This window comes from Choloepus didactylus, chromosome 26 (genome assembly GCF_015220235.1).
Source record: "Choloepus didactylus isolate mChoDid1 chromosome 26, mChoDid1.pri, whole genome shotgun sequence".
Lineage (NCBI taxonomy): Eukaryota > Metazoa > Chordata > Mammalia > Pilosa > Megalonychidae > Choloepus > Choloepus didactylus.
Window position 1 is genome coordinate 16168481 of NC_051332.1, and position 22100 is coordinate 16190580.

The window sequence follows — 22100 nt, forward strand, 5'->3', positions numbered from 1 at the left end:
TAAACTGCATATAAATTCAAATTTTATATATAACAAATTCCGTGCAAAATATTTACATATGAATACATGAACAGATAAATAAATAATAAACAAATAAGTAAACACATATAATCATATCAATATGTTTCTTATATAGTCCCTTGCATATGTACATATTTTCTTAAATAGCAGCAGCTTTGTTCCTGCTGAGTGATAATTCAGTTTCTGTATAGAGAGAGCTCCACATTTCTGGGTGTGTCCCTGAAAGTTGAATATTCTGTGATTGAAGGATGAACTGACTATGGAGGACATCACTTGTGTGTCCAGAAGGTGAAGATAGAGGACTCCAGGACATGTAGTTTCCATTGGAAGCCCTCACCACAGTAGCATGCAAATGGAGAATGCTGTGGGTGAATGAAGACCAGTGATCCAGGAATCATGTGTGGAGAAGAAATTCACTACTGCTTTAAGACCAAGGCCCATTCTTGGAGGAATGACCATCAGGGAGTGAAAGGTGACTCCACCATGTGTTTCCAAAAGTTCCTTTTGTTATGTTGGATCACATGACTTACTCTTGGGACTACAGTGTTTTTAGCATCTCCCCCATCTCATCTTGTTTGAAATCTTTGGAGCTCTCTTCCTTTCATTTTTGGACCAGCAAAGTTAATTCCTCCATCAGCATTTCTCTCATCCTCTTCACCTTTCAGTAGGTGTTGATAAGGCTGGCTGTGTTAAAAGATTCATTTTGTAGCCTGGCCTTCCATAAATGTGATTAATTTTCATCAAGCCTCTTGTGAGCTGCACTAACCTTGGCAAGGTGTTGACATTTGTTGTGTACCAGTGCAGCCAGTGTTTCTGAAGCTGCTTTTCACATCCTCTATAAAGACTGCTTCTAACAGACTGCACAAGTCTGAGCAGAGATATGAGACCCACCACAAAGCTGACTCCCACTGAAGGCTATTGAATGTGAGGTCAGAAATCATGTAATTGGGCAGCAGCTCCATCACATCCACTCACAAGTTCCCAAAAGTGGTCAAAAGACAAGCTCCACAGAGGCTTACCAGCCCTCCATGACACTGAGGCAACCAAAGGGCTCTGCCCGGTAAGAATGGATATACCAGCCTACAATAAACCCCAGAGAACTCCCCAAGATTCTACCTGGAATCCACCAGCAATGGACAGCCTGGACTCATCATCAGTGGGGGGAAGATTCTGAAATGAAATTGTGATTTTCTCCATAGTATTCTTATATTCATTCTTCTTTATTTCTATTGTGCTATTTAAATTGATGTAAAATTGAAAAATGGTAACATGTGATGATATTAACAGAACAATTGCTCAGATTTGTCAAACTTTACATCCCCAGTCCCCTACCATACCCAACAGCCCTATCAAGATAGGAATCATTTCCCTTAATCTAGAAAATAACCCCTTACCCATCCACCAATAACCACCTTCCAACACATTCAACCCTCTTCTGATTTTCTACATCATACATCAGTTTTGTCACATATTCAAATTCATAAAAATTAAATCAAAATTTATCCTTTGATGCTTGCACCTTTTGGTCAAAATATTACTTTGCTTAGACTTGGTCTTTTCTCTCCTACATGAAGTAGGCCATGTGGAGCCACCCTTAATTGATGCTGATCCAAGCAGTTGGTATCCCTGAAGGACAGTCCATAATGGGACCTCCTCCCTAGCACTTTTGGACCCTTTGTGCAGTACCATACACCTTATAACTTCTAATTCTGAAATAGAAGCCTCAGTAAACAAGAGAAGATGTAGACTCACCAAATTCAGAATGAATACTTAGAATGTATTCATCCACTGATTAAATATTGAGGAACTGCTGTGTGTCAGAATCTATGGAAGATGTGGAGTCTTAGTAAACAAGATGTGTCCATGCCTTTGGGAAACATGACTTGGAGACAATTATTCAAACAGCTAATTATCAACTCAGGTGAAATTCCAAGGATAAGGCCCTGGGAGAGCTACATGTTGGAAGGAACTAGTTTCCTGAATCATCATCATAAAGACAGTGATCCATAGCTTAAATCCCTGCCCTGGATTATTATTAATTTATAGATGCTGTTCAGAGAACAAGCCACCTTCATGTATTTTGTTCTGTTATGTTTTTGGTGGGCTCTAGTGTTGCCATGCAAAGGGCTGTGTGTCAAGGAAGCTGGCAGCATTTGAGAGAGGACTTGAAGCTATCCCTTCATAAGCGACAGGTGCACAAAAATGCAATTGCTGACTATGTGGAGCTAAGATGGTGGCATAGAGAGAAGTGGAAGTGAGTTAGCCACCTGGAAAAATTGATGAACAATGGAAAAATTAGTAAATAACCTGGAATAACTGGGGAGACAAATCTGACTGTCCACTCATCATACACCAATATGAATTGGGAGGAATGTCCAAGATCACAGCATAAAATCTGTAAGTAAAAACTCTAGACCCATGCCAAGAGCTGAGAGTCCCTCCTTTACAGAAGCATCATGGTGATAGAGAGCAGCACTCTCTGTAAAAGTGAATATACCTCAGCCCCACTCCAGTTGGGGTTTTAATGTTAACTGCTCAATACAGACAGTGAATTCTCAAAAAGCAGACAAAGGCTTTTGGTAATGACTGAACTTGGGAGAGTCAGGGGACATATCAGTCTCAGAACAGGGAGCTCAGAGGATTGGGTGCTATCTCTGGTCAAAAGGTGTATCTGGGGGCTTTCTGTCCCTTTCTCTCTCTGTCAACCTTGGTGGCTCAGTGGAGAAAGCCTCAGCCATTTTCAGCTCACAGTGCTTTGCAGTAGAGAAAGACTGAGCCATTTCAAAGTTGTAGCACTCTGACCCAGACAAAGGTGGAGATAACAGAGTCAGAGAAACAAAGAAACTATACGCACAGGACCTCTCTGTCGGGAGCATAGCTTCCCAAGAAGAAAGAGGAGAGGCCCAGCTCTACTACCTGCCTTAAATTCAGAACCAGACTCCAGAGCCTGGGAGAGGAGAGCCATAGGTCACACCCCCTTATGCTAGCCCATGACAGGCTCCCAGTCACCACCTGCTGGGCAGAAAAGCACAGGGTGTGTCAATCCTCTAAGATACACCATTAAGGACTGGATACTGAATATTTCCTCCTTCTATGACCTGAGCTTGTTCTTATCTGGGAAAACCTAATTGGGGTGGCCTTGGTGGTCAAATGCCTAGACAACAGAAAACTACAACCTACACTAAGTAAAACAGAGTTATGGCCCAGTCAAAGGAACAAACTTACACTTCAACTAAAATACAGGAATTTAAACAACTAATGCTAAATCAATTCAAAAAGTTGAGAGAAGATATGGCAAAAGAGATAAAGGCTGTAAGGAAAACACTAGGCATACAGAAGGCAGAAATCAAAAGCTCAAAAAAACTGGCAGAATCTATGGAAATGAAAGGCACAATACAAGAGATGAGAGACACAATGGAAACATACAACAGCAGATCTCAAGAGGCAGAAGAAAACACTCAGAAACTGGAGAACAAAACACCTGAAAGCCTACACACAAAGGAGCAGATGGAGAAAAGAATGGAAAAAATATGTACAATGCCTCTGGGAACTTAAAGATGAAATGAAACACAAGAATGTATGTATCACGGTGCTCCAGGAGAAGAGACGGGAAAGGGGGCAGAAGCAATAATAGAGAAAATAATCAATGAAAATTTCCCATCTCTTATGAAAGGCAAAGTTACAGATCCAAGAAGTGCAGCACACTCCCGACAGAATAGATCTAAATAGGACTACACCAAGATACTTAATAATCAGATCACCAAATGTCAAAGACAAAGAGAAAATCCTGAAAACAGCAAGAGAAAAGCAATCCATCACATACAAAGGAAGCTTAAAACTGTGTGGATCTCTCAGCAGAAACCATGGAGTCAAGAAGGAAGTGGTGTGATATATTTAAGATACCGAAAGAGAAAAACTGCCAAACAAGAATCCTATATCCAGCAAAACTGTCCTTCAAATATGAGGGAGAGTTCAAAATATTCTCTGAGAAACAGACAATGAGAGACTTTGTGAAAAAGACACCTGCCCTACAGGATATACTAAAGGGAGCACTACAGACTGATAGGAGAAGATAGAAGCAAGAGGTTTGGAACGCAATTTTGGGAGATGGTAGCACAGTCAGCAATGTAAGTACACTGAACAAAGATAACTATAATTATGGTTGAAAGAAGAAGGTTAGGAGCATGTGGGACACCAGAAGAAAAGAGGAAAAATAAAGACTGGGACTGTGTAATTCAGTGAAACCCAGAGTGTTCAACAATTGTGATAAAATGTACAAATATGCTTTTCATGAGAAAAAATAAATAATGCAAGGTAATAGGGAGGTATTGTGGGAAAGATACAATCAACATAAACTGAGACTATAATTAACAGAATCATTGTATTATGCTTCCTTTAATGTAACAAAGGTAAATTAACAAGGTAAATGCAGATAAGAGGCGGGATGGGGAGGTGTGTGAGACACTTGGCATTGGTGTTGTTGTCTGACTCTTTATTCTACTTTGATTTAAGCCTATCTTTCCTTTTGCTGCTTCCTGTCATGTTTTTGTTTTTGTTTTTGTTTTTTTGTTTTTTCTCTTCTCTATTTCTTCTTTTTCTTTTGCCTCTCTACCTTCTTTGACTCTTCCTCCTACTTTGTGGAAGAAAAGTAGATGCCCTTATATAGATAGTGGTGAGGGTGGTGAACACATATATATGTGACTATACAGGGGACCATAAAATGTGTACTTAGGATGGGATGTACAGCATGTGAAAAACAACCATCTTAAAAAACTGGGGTGATGATGAAACCTTGAGGGCAATATAGTGAGTGAAATAAGCCAGACACATAAGGACAAATATTGCAGGGTCTCACTGATAGGAACTAATAATATGTAAACTCATAGACATGAAATATAAGGTACCAAGATATGGAAAGAGGCTGAAGAATGGGGAGTGGTTTCTTAGCATGAGCAGAATGTTCAACTAGGGTGAACTTAAACATTTGGAAATGAACAGAGGTGACGGTAGCATGTTATTATGAGAATAAATAACAGTGCTGAATGGAGCATGAATATGGCGGAAAGGGGAAGCTCAGAGTCATGTATGTTACCAGGAGGAAATTTGGAGGTCAAAAGATGGGAATGTATAAAACTTAATCCTGTGGTGGGCAATGTCCATGATTAACTGTACAAATGTTAGAAATCTCTTCCATGAACCAGAACAAATGTATGACAATACAACCAGAAGTTAATAGTGGAGGGGCATATGGGGAAAAATATGTACCTATTGCAAACTATGTACTACAGTTAGTAGTATTTCAATGTTCTTTCATGAACAGTAACAGATGTAGTATGCCAATAGTATGAGTCAACAATGGAGGGGGGATGGTTAGGGATATGGGAGAATTGGAGTTTCCTTTCCTTTTTTTTTTCTCATCTTTGTCTTTACTTTTTCCTGGAGTAAAGAAAGAGTTCTAAAAATTGAACAAAAATTAATTGTGGTGATGGATGCATGGCTGTATGATGGTAATGGGAGCAATTGATTGTACACTTTGGATCTTTGGATAACTGTATGGTATGTGAACAATCTCAATAAAAATTAAAATTAAAAATATTATTTTGCTTAAAATATTATGATTGGATAAATAGCTTCCTTAATTTTTATTATTGAGTCCCTTGAAATTGAATTACTTTATTACAAAATGTTTATCCATTTTCTTCTGGGTGGTTATTTGGATTCTTCAAGTTTGGGGCATTATGAGTAAAGATATTATTATCCATGTAGATGGCATTTATATAAGGAAATGTTTTCATTTGCTGTGGGTTACATTTGAAAGCTTAATCACAAGGAAGGTACATGCTAAACATTTTTAACAGTTTTACTGAGGAATAATTTCAGTAACCTAACATTCATCCAGTTTAAATATAAAATTTATTGGTATGCTGTAAAGATACAAGGTGGTTCAACTATCACCATTCCCAGTTTTAGAACATCCCAACACCACATAGATATCCTTCCTATCCTTCTAAATTCTCTGTCAGCTACACCTGACACAGTTGGTTCCTCTGTACCTCTTGAAGTGTTCCCATCAATTAGTTTCTCATTCACCACCTTCTTCTTTTCCTATGTCATAACCCTCACTGTCTATCCACCTCTACCTGCCCTTCTAATTTCTTTTTTACTAAAATGTCTCAGCATTTTTATTTCTGCATGTTAAGGCTTGAATTTCCAGTTTTCTGTCCCCAGTTCCATGCTACACCAGGGGAAAGAACAGCTGATGTACCTACATATCTGTTGAAAGCTCTGCAGAATTAGTCTGCACCACTCCACACAGTCATTTTATAGGGAGAAAAAGCTGATTTTTTTCTCTTGGATATGGAAAGATCATACCAGCCAATATTTTACCTGGGGACATTGTTTTACTTTCTCTTTATGGCATTGGGCTATCTCTGGAGATCAAGCAACAGGAGAACTGTGTTCCTCATAATTGTGATAACCATGGGAATAACACAAATCCACCATTCCTCATGCTTCTGAAGGTCATTCACAGAATATTCATCCTATATCTTTTTAATTCAATTGCCACTTCCCCCACACTTTTCAAGCCTGGGATTCAACAATACTAATGCTGGAACTTCACAGCCCTTGCAAAGAGTTCTTGTTCACTTGGCCTAACAGCAGTTTAGCCTGACTCTTTAATCTAGTCCTGAGAAGAAATTAAATATTAAAATACTAGTTGGATTAAATCATTCCTTATTATGACAGTATGATGTAGTAAGTGTTATGACAGATTCACCCTTTTTGAAAGGAAGAGTCAATATTTGTATCATTCTCCAAGGTAGATTCTGGGTATTAATTTGGAGCCCATGTGTCCCAAGGGAGCCAGGGAATCAGGAGAGAAATGATTGACAGCTCTGTTGATGCACAGTTGACCCTGAATCCATTTGTGCCAGTGGTAAAATGAGGGGCTTAATATGTTACTCTAGTGGAAGTGGTTTTCAGGGTGCCATTTCCAGGGAGCAGAAATTATGCTAGTTCTGTTCATATTCCTCAAGGTTTGGTGTATGAGCTTCCCCTTCTACTATCATCAGTAGAGCCAGGATATGAATACAATAAGCCTGTTGGTGCTGTTATCTGCATAGTGGTGCATGCATCAACCACTATAAATGTGTAAACATACCCATGTACACACATACAAATATATATATATGCACAGACACATATAAACATTTTTTATTCATAACAATATTTCCTCACATCACATGGAAGTCATTGGTAGATTTTTTAAATTATGTTCCCTCTAATTTTTCCCTTTTCTTTGCTCCTTTCCTTCATATGTTTGTTTTTCTCCATCTTTCATGCTAGAGTCTCTTCATATATCCTATTGTCATTAGTGCCTATTCATAATTATGTACTTGGGCAAACAGCTGACTAGAAGCCATGTGCAAGTAGGGTCAGTATCTTTTAGAGCCTCTTTGTGGATGAACTTGAACAGTTTGCCTTTTGCATTTGCACATGCACATTTTATCTTTTAGCAGTGTTTATACACTGTCCTCCAGTTGTCAAATCTCCTAATGTTTGATTTCTTTTTGAGGCTTAAAACTCAGTTATTCCCCTAGCAATATGCTGCTGGAGAAAAGGAAATAAGTGATTTCAGGACCATGTGTGAAATCAAAAATCAGCATAGACAATTCCTATTACCTGGAAGAATGTGGCTATATGAATGACAGGCTGTGTTACTGTCCACAGGTCTGCATCACTCTTATGTAGAAAATGAGTTCCAACCACTTGAATCTCACAGATTCCTAAATAAAATGTAGGAAAGGGAAATTCTTAAGGGAAATTAATATATTTGAATAAAGTGAAATGAAAATAGAACATATCAAAGCAACTGGATAAGCCAGACATAGAGGAGGGTTTATAGCATAAAAGCAGTTTATTAGGAATAAAGAAAGATCTAAAAATTGTATGCTAAATTCCTCTTTAAAAAACAAGCCAAGAAGAGAAAATTCAAACAAAAGAATAAAAGAGGAAGGAAATATTAAAGTTTTGAGCAGTAATCAAAAAAATTGAAACCACAAAATCAGTGGAGAAAATGAATGAAATCAACAGATTCTTCTTTGAAAACATCAAACAAATGGTAAATCTAAAGCCAGGATAACAAAAAATGAGAGGAATAATAATCAGATACCAGTATCAGAAATTAAAGAGGAATGTCAATACTCATCCAAGACAGTAACAGAATTCTTTGAACAAAATTGATTCCAATATGTATTAAAGAAATTGCATCCATAGTTAATCAATTCCCCTAAAAGTGAAGTGTTCAGCAGAATGGTTGCAATGGCAAAATGTATGAAAACTTTAAGGGAGAAATTAAATCATTTTATTTGATATCTTTTAGAAACAGAAGAAGGAAACATATCCTAATTGTAAAACCAGGGAAAACAATGAAAGAATGGAAAAGTAAGGACCATTATTCCACATGAACATAGATATCTGAAAGTTTAATAAACTACAACCCAGTGATTTTCACAAAAATGCAAGAATTTTTGACTTTTTATAATGGTACAATGAAAAATAAATGGAGAAATACAGCATTTCAGGCTCTGATAGAGACATTTTCCAAAAACCCACAGCTAGCACCATACTTAATGTGAAAGCCTAAATGCTTTTGAACTAAGGTCAGTAACAAGACATGGATGCTCAGTCTTGCTTACCCTATTTATGCAAATTATGATTAGGCAATGAAAGACATAAAACGCATTTCATATTTCAAAGGATGATGTGAAAAACTACCTCTATTTGCAGATGAAATGATCGTGTATACAGAAAATCCTAAGGAATGCACTTAAACTATTAGATTTAATAAAGGAGTTCAACAAGACCACAGGACACAACGTCAATACACTGCAACCAATTTTAGTTTTAACAATGTCTGATGAAAATTTTGAATGAAAATTAGAAAACTCTTCTATTTTAAATAGCATCAAAAATAGTAAAATACTTAGGAGTAAATGTAACCAGTCTTTTGAAAACTGCAAAATGTTGCTGAAAGAAGTTAAAGAAGATCAAAATTAATGGAAAGATTGCATATGTTCATGGAACAGACTTAACATTGTTAAGATGGCAATACTCCCAGAAATGATCTGCCAGTTTATTGCTAACCCCATTAGAATCCCACTTCAATTATTCTTAGTAGTTGGAAAACTGATTCTAAAATTCATATGGTATTGCAAGGAACCAGAAATAGCCAAAACTATTTTGGAAAAGAATAAAATATGAGGTCTCAAACTTCCAAATTTAAAACTTGCTAGAGAGCAACAATAATCAAAGCAGTATAGTACTTGTACAAGGATAGACTTTAAAACCTTAGATACCATCAACAAACATTATAAGAATTGGGACATACCAGAAAAAACATTTTAAAAATGATTTTCAACATACTCATGGAGATAAAGGAAAACATGGAGAAATCACAATAGTGATGCTATAGATCAAAGGAATGGAATTGAGAGCACAGAGATAAAACACACATATATTGTCCACTGTTTTTTGGCAGTTTTAAATTATGTTTTTGATGGAGAAATACATCATCTGTTTACAAAATATCTCCCAAAAATATACAAGCAGTACAGATACTATAAAACAAAGCAAACTCCAGTCATGAGACACTATGTGTATCATGTGAAATCAAAACTCTGATCTCCAGGTCAAGAAAACTAGAATTAAAAAGTCACCACAAAGAAAAGGTCCATGTTTCCAGCTTGGAAAAAGTTGGGTGCAGTTAGATGAAATGTTTAATAATCTGATTTTTTCTCCAATCTGTAAACAAAATCACAAGTCTAAATCTGTTCCTGCCAATTTCAATCTAACTCTGAAGCTACACGAAACACACAGATACCTTATTCAGCTCACCAGTTGGTATGGCCATCTTTTACTCAGATGCTGGGAAGTAGGGTGATCTGGTTTGCTAAAGCTACAGGAATGCAAAATACAAGAAATGGATTGGTTTTTACAATGGGGGTTTATTAGTTCACAAATTCACAGTTCTAAGACCAAAAAGTGCTCAAAGTAAGGCTTCAACAAGAGGATACCTTCACTGAAGACAGGCCAATGGCTCTGGAACACCTCTGTCAGCTGGGAAGACATGTGGCTGGCACCTGCTTCTGCTTTGCTCCTGGGTTGCCTTGCTTTCAGGTTCTGATTCATGTGGCTTCCTCTTTAAGTATCTGTGTGTTCTTACTTAGCTTCTCTGGGGCAAACTCTGGGCTTCATCTTTTAGATTAGCATCTCCAAATGTCTTCTGTCTGCATCTCAAAGTGTATGGGCCTCTGTCAGCTCTGAGCTGTCTCTCTCTCCTTGAGCTCTCTTGAGGACTCCAGTAAACTAAATAAGACCCTTCTTGAATAGGCAGAGTCACATCTCCATGGAAATAATCTAATCAAAATGCCCCGTCTACAACTGGGTATGTCACATCTCCATGGAAGCCACCTAATCAAAAAATCCCACCAACAGTAAGTCTCCAGCCACAAGACTGCATTAAAAGAACAAATAATAAAAAATGAAAAAGAGGTAGCAAAAAGTACTTGTTATGAATACAACAGACTGAAGACAAAAGAATGCAGAGCTCTGATAAACTCAAAGAAAATATGTGTTGTTTGATCACTGATATGTATGCACTACAAAATAATTCTAAAAAGTAAACCAATTTTATTTCTTAATCGTGACCCATCAAAATCAAGTATTTCCTAGTTATTCTTTCAATGTCAAATATATATCTCTGATTTGACATTTCAGTTTCAAGGATTACAACAACCTCACAGGGACTGAACTAGATGTACTCTTATCCATTCTCTGAAGTCTAAAAACATACCCACTGCAAGACAGTATTCAATTTGAAGACTAATGGTCAAGAAAATTCCCCAGGAAAGAACTAAAAATCCATAAGCTAAAAATCTAAGGTTAGTTCTACTTTCTAATAATAATAATAAACAGAGAAAAGTGCATTATCAGAATGAGGAATTTTTATGCCAATATTTTTTGTAAAATTTCCAAAAAATGCATCAAACTTAAGCCCAATCCAGGTGTCAATTATGGATACAAATATACCTTGAGGTATTTTGAGTTTTTTTAAAGGCAGTATGTTTTGAAATACTTAATTCAACTGTTGCTGATAGATTTTTAATAGTACTCCTTGCTTGTTCACTAACCTGGACTTCTGATCAAGTACTGATTAGCCCAGAAAGGGAGTTCACCCCAAAACCCTAAATCCATTTTTAGTCATGTCTAGTCTTGTACCCTCCATTCTCCTTTTTCAAGCATTTGAAGCCAACAGATTGAGTTGGCAGATATTGTTTATGGCCCCTCTCCCTGAGCTTGTTTTCACGGATTCAATCTCAGTTTTCTTGAATTCTTGATAACATGAATAGGATTTGCAGGGAGAGCAGGGATATCAGAAAGATATGGTCTGGATACTTTATGAGAGGGAATAGAGAAGCTTATTAATAGATTCTGATTGAGTTGTACTTGTCTCTGTATCAAGTTATTCCTTCATTTCTGTTTCACATTTGTACTCAAAGCAAGAGAGTTAGCATCTTGCTTGTTTCATCATCTTCTGTTTTGGTATTCTTAGGACCTCTTCTTTAAGAGTTGAGAGTCTCCTCTTGACACCTACTATAGGATAAGGTATTTTAGTTGCTGCATTACCTGAAGGGCTGGATGGTTGGTTTACCAGACTTACAGGCTTTGGTGGTGGGAGAAATGGCTGACTGAGTGGCAGTAGGAGAAATGTTTTCACTGAGGTAACCCTGAGCTTTCACTGGAATTTACTTGTGACACAGAAATACCAGTAGTTTGTATGTTTGTCACAAATGCTGCTGTTACAGCTGAAGCAGGACTATTTCTGCCATGAGAGCTGCCAGAAGTGTTCAGTGGACTAGTCTTCACAGTACTAGAAGGTGAAGACACAGACATACTGTTATCACAGTCCATAGAAAAGTTGAAGCTTCTGTCATTCAGTGCTGTCAATCTGACACCTGCTTTCAAATGCTTTTTCTTTTTCTGAGGCACATGATTTGGTAGTTTGATGGAGGTGTTTTTTTAATACATTGCATCAATTTCATATCCACCTCAAACAACTTGCAGTTTATTGCTTGCCTGTAAACTGTGTCTGTGATACACAGAATATCATAGTTGAGATCAACACTGAAGTTTCCAGTTTTCTCTTTTTTAAACACTAACCCAGTCACCCAAATTGCATGAAATTCTTCCTTGTCATGATTGTCTTTGGGAGCAGAGAGTGACTGGGGATTCAATGAGCCAGCATAATAAATTCACTCTTCTCCAAGATTCCAACCAGGATTTGGATATTTTATTCCACCTAGCCCATTCCAGGCAATGTTTTCCTGTTGGTGCACTTGCTGGAAGTACAATATAATATTTGTAATTTTGAAAGCAGTTTGGAGCTTCAAAAGTTTGGAACACTCTGCCTTAAACAGCAAAATTTCATCTGTGAGAGCAAGACCTTGTTTAAAATCTTCAATCATTACCATCCATGTTGAAACAGACACATTGTATGTGGAGCTCTGCTGTGGGTGTGCTGGTGTGATTATATGCATAATTTGGTATCTGTGATTGTTGGGTTCATGTCTCAACTTGGCCAGGTGATAATACCAGGTTTCTGTTCAAGTAAGCACTGGCCTAACCATTGCTGCAAGGATGTTTGTGGCTGCTTGATAAACAAGAAGTCTAGTTTGTTAAATCATCAGTTAATAAGCTTCAGCTGTGACTGATGATGTCAATAAAGCATGTGTCTTCCACACTGAGAGGATGCAGTCAGCTGGATTTAATCCAATCAGTTGAAGACTTTTAAGTGAGACAGATAGAGGACCTTTACTTCTTCTTTGGCTAACCAGCAAAGCATTTCCTGAGGAGTTCATCAAAGTTGCCAGTATGTTTCCTGAGGAGTTCATGGATCACATTTGTTGAAGTTGGCAGTTTGCTGCCTGAGGAGTTCACTAAATAACTTCATTGGAGTTGCCAGTTTGCTGCCTGCCCTATGGAATTTGGACTTGTGCATACACACAGTTGTGTGAGACACTTCTATAAATCTTATATTTATAGATAATTTATATTTATAGATAATGTTGATTCCATTTCCCTAGAGAACCCTAATACAACTTGATATTGGGTGTGGTTCTTGAAAAAGAGAATCCTAAAGTGGGCTTTTACAATTTGATTTCTACTCTGATTAGATTCAAAGGCACTAATGACTCTGTTTCCAATAACCAAGATGGCACTGAGAGTCCATGGTGTGAGTTGGCAATGGAGTTACACAAAATAGCACCGTCTGTTCTTGTAATCATACTCTTGTATGAAGCAAGGCTCTGGGTGACAGTTTTTGACACCTTCACAGAGTTTTGCAGAGTTAAGAGGTATAATGTTGGCTGGGCGCTCTTAAACATGCTGGATAAAGTCATAAGAGAAATGGATGCGCTAAAGGCTTCAAATTTGAAATTTAAATGCTATATGACAGATGTAAAGATTTCTATGGGTGCCCTGAAAGAAAATCTTGTTTCCTGTGGCCATAGACTTGAGATTTCTGAGGAACAGATGCAGAGTCTCATTGTGTGAGTAGCAGATTTACAACATAAACTAAAATCTCAACCTTGCAGAATGTCTGCTGTTAAAGTAAAGGCAGTGGTTGGAAAAGAATGGGATCTTGAAACTTGGGATGGGGACATATGGATTTTTAATAATGGCAAAGAGGATATTGGAACTCTGGATACTTCTGAGGCATTGTTAAATATACCTGTAGTGGTCTGTCTTGAGGAAACAGTCTCCCCAACTTCCAGTCTTCTCTGAGAAGACAGCTACCCAACCTCTAGCCTGCTTGGGGAAACAGCTTCCCAACCTCCACTCTGCCCTGAGGAGCCTGCAGTCCATTCTGCTCATAAAGAGATTAACCCTTCAGTGCCTGTTAAAACTGTAATCACCTCCCCTGAGGAAGCAGCCCTCACTCCTATATCTGGAGATTTTAATCCTGTTTTATGAGATGAAACTGCAAAGGAATGTCCTGAGATAAATGGCTGGAGGGATGTTTCTAATTATTTTCATGACCTACCCTCAACACCAGTCTTTGAAACCTATAACTTGACCAAAGTCACAACAGGCCCCAAAGAGTGACATGCAAAGTGTGACCCATGAGGAATTATGCTATACTCCAAGAGAATTGTATGAATTTTCAAACTTATACAGGCAGAAACCATGGGAATATGGGTGGGAATGGATAGTAAGGGTGTGGGATAATGGTGGTAGGAATACAAAGTTGGATCAGGCAAATTTACTGATATAGGTCCACTAAGCAGAGAGTCTGCATTCAATATTGTAGCTTGAGGGGTTAGAAAGAGCATTAATGGTTTGATTGGTTGGTTGGCTGAAACATGGATTGAAAGGTGGCTGACATTACCTGAGGTTGAAATGCCAGAACTACCCTGGTATAATGTGGAGGAGGGAATTCAAAGTCTTCAAGACATTGGAATATTAGAATGGATTTATCATGGAAGACCTATTAAGACACCCCTGGATTGTCCAGAGGACACAACTTTTACCAGGACAGTGAGGAATAAATTTGTGAGCCTAGATCCATCATCCCTGAAGAGCTCTGTAGTCACTTTTCTCTGTAGTACTGTGGGAACTGCTGTCACTGAGATGGAGTCCTTAAACACCATGGTGACAATCAGATCCCAAGTCAGCAGAAGGCATGTGGCAGCAGTTAATAGCCAAAGATAATGGAAAACAGACTCAAAGCAGCAATCAAATAATCTGGATTGCAGAGACTTATGACATTGGCTAGTAGATCATGGAGTACTTCATAGTAAAATAGATGGGAAATTGACTAAATTCTAGTTTGAAATATATAAGCAGAAGAATTCTAGGTCAAGTGAACAAAAGTCTACCTTGAATTACAAAAACAGAGAGTCATTGCCCCTTAATCAATTCCCAGACATGAAACAGTTGATGGATATAGAGCCCTTTGAATGAGGGGAAGGCCATGTAACTTTGGGGAAGGACCCTGTTACACTGCCAAAAATTTGTGCAGTTAATCTTCCTTCTAGCCTTCCCCAGGGAGACCTATGACTTTTTACCAGGTTAACTGTGCATTGGGGAAAAGGAAATGATAAGGTTTTTCAGAGATTATTAAAACACTGTTTCAGAAATGACATTAATTCTGGGAGACCCAAAACATCACTCTGGTCCACCAGTCAGTGTTGGGGCTAATGGGGGGCAGGTGATCAATGGAGTTTTAGCTCAGGTCCATCTCACAGTTGGTCCAGTGGGTCCCAAGACTCATTCTGTTGTTATTTCCTCAGTTCCAGAATGCACAATTGGAATAGACATACTCAGCAACTGGCAGAATCCTCACATTGGTTCCCTGACTCCTGGAGTGAGGGCTATTATGGTGGGAAATGCCAAGTGGAAGCCACTTGAAATGCCCATGCCTAACAAAAAAGTAAAACAGAAGCAATACCAGATTCCTGGAGGAATTTCAGAGATTAATGTCACTCTTAAAGACTTGAAGGATGCAGGGGTTGTGATTCTCCCCCATTCAATTCTCCTATTTGGCCTGTGCAGAAAACAGATGTGTCTTGGAGGATGACACTGGATTATTGTAAGCTTGACCTGGTGATCACTCCAATTGCAGCTGCTGCTCCAGTTGTTGTATCATTCCTTGAGCAAATCAACACATCCCCTGCTATCTGGTATGTAGTTTTGATCTGACAAATGCTTTTTTCTCAATAGCTGTTAGGACCACCAGAAACAGTTTGCATTAAGCTGGAAAGGCCAGCAGTTGACATTCACTGTGTGACCTCAAGGTTATATTAACTCTCCAGCCCTATGTCATAATATTGTATGCAGGGATCTTGATCATTTCTCCCTCCCACAAGACATCACACTGCTGTATTTTATTGATGATATGTTGACTAAACATAGTGAACAAGAAGTAGCAACTACTCTAGATTTGTTAGTAAGGTATTTGCATGTCAGAGGATGGGAGATAGATCCAACAAAAATACAGGACCCTTCCATTTCAGTAAAATTTCTAGGTGTTCAGTGCTGTGGGGCATGTTGAGATATCCCTTCTAAGGTGAAGGATAAGCTGTAGCATCTAGCCCATCCTACAACCAAAAGAGAGGCACAATGTTTAGTTGGCCTCTTTGGATTTTGTAGAAAACACATTCCTCATTTGGGTGTGCTACTCTGGCCCATTTACCAAGTGACCAGGAAAACTTCCAGTTTTGATGGGGACTGGAACAAGATAAGGACCTCTGACAGTTCCAGACTACTGTGCAAGCTGCTCTGCCACTTGAACCATATAATCCAGCTGATCCAATAGGTCTGGAAGTGTCAGTGGCAAATAGAGGTACTGTTTGGAGCCTTTGGCAGACTCCTATAGGAGAATCACAATGCAGGCCCATAGGATTTTGGAATAAAGCTTTATCATCCTCTGCAGATAACTACTCTCCATTTGAGAAACAGCTGTTTTCCTGCTATTGAGCCTTTGTAGACACAGAACACTTAACCATGGGCCACCAAGTTACAATGAGACCTGAGTTACCTATCATGTGCTGGGTGTTTTCCACCCTGCAAAATCATAAATTTGAGCATGCACAGGAGTACTCCATCATAAAATGGAAATGATATATACTAGATAGAGCTTGAGTGGGTCCTGAAGGCACAAGTAAGTTACATGAGGAAGTGGACCAAATGCCCATTGGCCCCCACTCCTGCCACATTACCTTCTCTTACCCAGCCCACAGCTATGTAATCTTGGGGTGTTCCTTACAATCAGTTGACTGATGAAAAGAAAACTTGGGCCTGATTTACAGATGGTTCTCAACAACATGCAGGCACCACCTGAAAGTGGAGAGCTGCAGCACTGCAGCCCCTTTCTGGGATGTCTCTGAAGGACAGTGGTGAGGAGAAATTCTCCCAGTGGGCAGAATTTTGAGCAGTGCACTTGGTTGTTCACCTTGCTTGGAAGGAGAACTGGTCAGAGGTGTATTTGTATAATGATTCATGGGCTAATGCTAATGATTTGGCTGGATGGTCAGGGTATTGGAAGGAACACGATTGGAAAATTGGTGACAAAGTCTGGGAAAGAGGTATGTGAATAGACATTTCTGAGTGGGGAAAAAACATGAAGATATTTGTGTCCTATGTGAATACTCACCAGAGGGTGACTTCAGCAGAAGATTTTAATAACCAAGTGGATAAAATGACCCATTTGATGGACACCAATCAGCCTCTTTCCCCAGCCACTCCTGCCATTGCCCAATGGGCTCATGAACAAAGAGGACATGGTGGTAGGAGTGGAGGTTAGGCATGGGCTCAGCAACATGGACTTCCACTCACCAAGGCTGAACTTGTCAGAGCCACTGTTGCATGCCCAATCTGCCAGCAGCAGAGACCCACAGTCATTCCCTGATATGGCACCATTCCCCAAGGTATTCAACCTGCTACCTGGTGGCAGGTTGATTTTATTGGACCACTTCCAACAGGGAAGCAGCAGTTATTTTTCTTACTGGAATGGACACATACTCCAGATATGTGTTTGCCTCTCCTGCATGAAGTGTTTCTGCCAAAACTACCATCTGTGGGCTTACAGAATGCCTTACCAACCATCATGGTATTCCACACAGCCTTGCCTCTGACCAAGGAACATACTTCACAGCAAGTGAAGTGAGGGAATGGGCATATGCTCATGGACTTCTGTGGTCTTACCATGTTCCCCATCATCCAGAGGTAGCTGGGTTTACAGAACACTGGAATGGCCTGATGAAGACTCCATTACAGTGCCAACTAGTTGGCAATACCTTGCAGGGCTGTGGCAATGTTCTCCAGGAGGCTGTGCATTCTCTGAATCAGCATCCACTCTATGGTGCTGTTTCTCACATAGCCAGGATTCATGGGCCCAGGAATCAAGGAGAGGAAACAAGATTAGCACCACTCACTATCACTCCTAGTGATCCACTATGTAAAGTTTTGCTTCCTGTCCCTGAAAGCTTAAGCTCTGCTGGTCTACATGTCTTTGATCCAAAAGGAGGAGTGCTTCCACCAGGAAATACAATAATCTCATTAAAATGAAATTTAAGACTGCTACATGGCCACTTTGGTCTTCTATGCCTCTGAATCAACAGGCATAGAAGGGGGTTACTGTGTTGTCTGAGGTGATTGATCCTATCAAGGGGAAATAGCAGTGCAACTTCACATTGGAGGTAAAGAACAGTTTTCCTGGAATACAGGCAATCCCTATGGTGTCTCTTAGTACTACCATGCCCTGTGATTAAAATCAATGGAAAACTGCAACAACCCAATCAAGGCAGGACTACCAATGGCCAAGAAACTTCAGGATTGAAGGTTGGGTCACCCCTCCAGGCAAAGAACCATGGCCAGCTGAAGTGATTGCTGAGGGCAAAGGCAACATGGAATGGTAGTGGAAGAAGGTAGTGATAAATATGAACTATGGCCACATGACCAGTTACAGACATGAGGACTATGATGGCATGAATATTTCCTCCTTTTTTGTTATGAGTATGTTTGTATTTGACTGCAAAGCAAATATCTTTGCTGTATTCTTTTTCCTATCCCCTTATCATATGACATAAGCTGTATTATTCATCTTGCAGTACTTAAGTTAAAGGAAATCAATTTTAAGAGTTAATGTTACCCAAGGACTTGCACCCTATTCTGGAGAGATTTAGTGCATTTCTGCTATGCTTAATAGCAGAGCAGTGTTATGTGAAATATATGTCTGTTATTGTTCTCTACTTAGAGACAAAGAATGGTTTAAATCATGGGAATAACTGCCAAGTTGACAAGGGGTGGAGGGTGATGTTTGGGTTCATGTTCTAACAATTCCTGCAAGGATGTTTGTGGCTGCTTGATAAACCAGAAGGCTGGTTTATTATATCATCAGTCAATTGGCTGCAGCTGTGACTGATGATGTCAATAAAGGGTGTGTCTTCCACAATGAGAGTATGCAGTCATCTGGATTTAATCCAATCATTTGAAGACTTTTAAGTGAGACAGAGGACCTTTCACTTCTTTGGCTAACCAGCAAAGCATTTCCTGAGGAGTTCATTGAAGTTGACAGTATGTTTCCTGAGGATTTCATTGAAAATATTCATCAATGTTGCCAGTTCACTGTCTGAGGAGTTCATCGAGTATCTTCATTGGAGTTGCCAGTTTGCTGCCTGCCCTATGGAATTTGGACTATTGCATACCCACAGTTGCATGAGATACTTCTATAAAGCTTATAATTATAGATATACTTATAGATATCTCTTGATTCCACTTCCCTAGAGACCCCCAACTATTACAGTACCTATTACTTGAGTTTGCCCTTGGGTTCTCTACAGGAAAATTGAGGTTGCACTCTTCAGCTGTTTCAGAAGATTCAATTTGGCCATGCTCATTTAGAAAATACCAAAAAGTATTATGAACAAGAGTTGATGCTATTGCATTTGGATAAAGCTGGCAAGTTCTTGTGACTAGCATAGCCCAGGAAACACCACTGTGGAAACCTAATATACTGGAACAGATGTGGCATTTGACCCACAGTTTGATAGCTCCCAGAGTTAACCTGGAGTTGTCAATGTTGGTCCTTCTGCCAGTCTGAATATATTGTGTCCCCTGAATGCCATTATCTTTGATGTTATCTTGTGTGGGCAGACATTATCAGTGTTGATTAGATTGTAATTCTCTGAGTGTTTCTTTGGAGATGTAGCCCACCCACCTGTGGGTGATGACTCTGATTGGACATATCCATGGAGACATGGCCTCACCCATTCAGGGTGGGCCTTGATCAGTGGAGCTATATAAATGAGCTGACAGTCAGAGGGAACTCAGTGCAGCTGTGAGTGACATTTTGAAGAGGAGACACAGCCATGAGGGACACTTTGAAGAAAGCACAGGAGCTGCAGATAATAGGCATTTTGAAGATGGCCATTGAAAGCAGACTCTTGCTCTGGAGAAGCTGAGAGAGGACAAATATCCCAAGTGCAACTAAGAGTGACATTTTTGAGGAACTGAAGCCTAGAGAGGAACATCCTGGGAGAAAGTCATTTTGAAACTAGAACTTTGGAGCAGATATCAGCCATGTGCCTTCCCAGCTAACAGAGGTTTTCTGGACACCATTGGCCATACTCCAGTGAAAGTATCTGATTGCTGATGTGTACCTTGGACACTTTATGGCCTTGAGACTGTAACTGTGTAACCAAATAAACCCCCTTTTATAAAAGCCAATCAATCTCTGGTGTTTTGCATTCTGGTAGCATTAGCAAAGTAGAACAGTCCAAGACACAAAATTTCATTTTATATTCTGCAACCACTAGACTTCTTATGTATCTTACATCTACATTTTCTTCACCCTATCATCTCATAGATCCAAACCTTCTGGAATAATCTGCAGTGTTAATCTTGCAAGCAAAATATCAACCTGTATCCCACCAAAACGCAGTTTGACAACTTACACAAATGTCTCTTCAATAGCTCATAAAACTTTTAATCTTATTGTAATTTCAATTTATCATAGAATTAGGGGAAAAGGCACTTTGATCAACTTGTCTTGGTGAAATGTACAATGCATCAATATCAACACATTTTGCATGTACTCCTAATCTATGAGATCCAAAGGTAAACATTTTTCCTCCAACATTTTCAATTAAAGATATTGGGAAATTCTTGCATTCACTGATTTCTCCTATCCAGTCTTAACAGGACATTTATTTTTTGCAAAATTTAAATCTTGCACTGCAGTTCCTCTTCCTCTTCAAAGACCCCAAAAAGTCTTGAGTGCCTCAATCAGTTCCTATGTAAGTTTGCAGTCAGTCCCCTTGGGAGCTGCTAAGCTGACAGGAGAGGTATTGTCATAGTTATCCTGTGGGGGCTGTGCTTGCTGTAATCCCTGAGCTGTAAGAGGAAAATGCATCCTCTCCTGCACAGGCATCACCAGTAACCTCCCCCATCCAGGCAACCACCACTGCTGCTGCCCTGGGCATAATCCACTGAGGCAGGTGGGAGAGGCCTGCCTAAACCCTGGATCCAACCCAATCCCACTCCAGCTCCCTCTGCTTTAAGCACTACTCTGGTCAATTGTTTTTAACAAGGTTGCTAAAACCATCCAATGGGGAATAGAATAGTCTTTCAACACATGTTGATGGGACACCTGGATACCACATGCAAAAGAATGAAATTGGAACCTTATCTCACTCCATTAAAAAAAACAATGCAAAATATATCTGACACCTAAATGTAAGAGCTGAAACTATAAAACTCTTACAAGAAAACAAAGCAGAAAATCTTCATGAACTTGGATTTGGCAAAGGATTCTTATAGATGACACCAAAAGCATCTGCATAAAAATGAAAATAGAAAAATTGGACCTAATCACAATTTTTAACTATTGCTTCAAAGAATAACACCAATAAAGTGATCAATCAGCCAAAGAATGGGAGAAAGTATTTGTAAATTGTATATCTGATAACAGATTTGTATTTGATATACATAGACAATGCTTACAACTCAATAATTTGGAAAATAACAGTTTTTCAATGGGCAAAGGATCTAAACAATGCATGTTTCAACTTGCATGATCCTGGAAAACTTTATGGTATTTGAAGGAAGCCAGTCAGAAAAGACATATGATTTTATTCATATAATTTCAGGATGAGGGAAATCTACAGAGAGAAAGTTGATTGCTGGTTGTTTATTTCTGCTAGCACACGAGGGAATAATAGGCTGATGACTGAAGGGCCCAGATTTCCTTCTGCTCACTTTGGCTCTTATTTGTTCTATTCTTTCTGGACACTTTTCTTTTGATGTAAGTTTTCTGATGAGAGATCATTATGTTATCAAGTAACAGTTTAGAGCTGTTTCTTTCCCTTTAAGCACTGCCTTTGCAGTATCCATGGATTTTGGCAAATTGTATTTTCATTTTCACTTGTCTCAAGATATTTCCTAATTTCCCTTGTGATTGACTCACATGTGGTTTAGGAGTACACTGTGTTATTTCCACATTTTGCCTCTCTCTTATT

General features: G+C 39.1%; 2 pseudogenes; one reads left to right on the forward strand and one right to left on the reverse strand.

Annotated features, from left to right (window-relative positions):
- LOC119520796 overlaps positions 1-11656 on the forward strand; it is a 44841-nt pseudogene extending 33185 nt beyond the window's left edge.
- Positions 11657-11705: 49 nt separating this feature from the next.
- LOC119520797 lies at positions 11706-20995 on the reverse strand (annotated as a pseudogene).
- Positions 20996-22100: the final 1105 nt, after the last annotated feature.